This window comes from Pteropus vampyrus, unplaced genomic scaffold (genome assembly GCF_000151845.1).
Source record: "Pteropus vampyrus isolate Shadow unplaced genomic scaffold, Pvam_2.0 Scaffold98, whole genome shotgun sequence".
Taxonomy (NCBI): domain Eukaryota; kingdom Metazoa; phylum Chordata; class Mammalia; order Chiroptera; family Pteropodidae; genus Pteropus; species Pteropus vampyrus.
Genome location: NW_011888879.1, coordinates 396,605 through 398,255, shown reverse-complemented (window position 1 = coordinate 398,255; position 1,651 = coordinate 396,605). Strand labels below are relative to the sequence as shown.

General features: G+C 32.1%; 1 long non-coding RNA gene across 2 annotated transcripts in view; it reads right to left on the bottom strand.

Moving 5' to 3' along the window:
• LOC105295003 overlaps nt 1–1,651 on the bottom strand; it is a 26,290-nt gene that overhangs the window by 23,738 nt on the left and 901 nt on the right. The gene's annotated exons all lie outside the window — the stretch shown is intronic.

Below are 1,651 nucleotides of genomic sequence, written 5' to 3'. Positions count from 1 at the left end.
TTATTGTTCTTCAAAATCAGAAATGTGTACTGACTGTTACCAAATACTTTCAGTATAAGTCGTAGAGATGATCATATAGCTTTTCTCCATTACCCTACAATAATAGATTTTCTAAAGTTGGGCTATCCTTACAATCTTAGTATGTATGCTTCCAGTACATTGCTGGATGCAGTTTTGCTGTGTATTTAATTTCGGATTTTTTGTGTTATTGTTTGTGAGATTGGCTTTTGGTTTTCTTTAGTTCTCTAAAGAACTTGTCTAGTTTTGATATCGGTTTATGCTAGGTATCAAAATGAATCAGGCGGATGAACTTTTTTTATATGAACTGGACTGTAAATGATCTGTTCCTTAGGTTTTGAAGAACTCATCTGTAAAGTCATCTGGGTGTGGTGCCTGTGTAAAGGATAAATCCTTTTTTGTAGAAAAGTAGCCATTTTATCTGCATTTTCAAATTTATTGGAATAAAATTGGCCATAGTATTAACATTTTTTGATCTCATATTGTTCTTATTAGTTTTTTATACATTATATTTAAGTTGTTTTTTCTTTTTCTTGATCATATTTATTGAACCAGCTTTTGATTTTACTGGTAACTTCTATCTTGGAAGTTTTTTCTCTAATGTATGCTTTGAGTTTATTCTTTTTATAGACTCTACAGTTGAAAATTTATTTTCTTGAAAATGTTTTATATTAAATATTACAAACATATATAAAGTTACAGAATAATATATACCTATATACTGACTAGCTAACTTTATCACAGTTTAACATTTTTCCATATTTGCTTCGGATTCTAATATTCCCTGTGAGCCCCCTGGGAACCCCTTCTGCAGTTTCACTCTTCCCCTCTCCTTCCCCAAAGTTAATTCCTCCCCTGGATGTGGTATCTGTTATTCCCACGAAAGCTTTTATACATGCTACATAAATATGCAGCTATATAAGTAACATATTGTTTTGTATGTTTTTAAACTTCATAAATGACACCATCGTTTAACATGCTTTTATCGCCCCAAATTATGTTTATGAAAGTATCCATGTTGATTCATGTAGTTCTAGCTTTTTCATTGTAACTGCTGAATAGAATTTGATTGTCTGATTATAAAGCAATTTATCTATTCTCCCGTTCCTAGTAATTTAGTAATTTAACAATTTCTGATTTTTGCCATTATAACACGAGTTAATGGGCATTCTTGTACACATCATATTGCGCATAGGCAAGAATTTTTAAGCATATGTCTACAAATGGAATTGCAAGGTGAAAGAGTTTACACAATTCAACTTCGATATTGTAAAATCGTTCTTCAGTGCTTTTACTGGAGTTTCTGTTGCTCTACTTCCATGCCATCCTTTTTGTTTTTCCCGGGTTTTTTTTTTTTTGCTTTTATAAACAATGCTGGTAGTAAACTTTCTTGAATGTGTCTCCTAGTACTCATGTGCAAGAGTATCTCTGAATATATACCTAGAAATGGAATTATTTGTTCTGTTTTATTTTAGATATGTATTTGATAAACATATATATGTGTTACCGGAGAGTGGGGATCCTCTCCAGGCACGTTGTCCAGGTTCTTGATGTCTCGAGCAAAGAATCGAGCAAGACACCAAAATACAGTAGAAAAGAAAAGCTTTATTAGAAGGGGAAGTACACTTCCAGA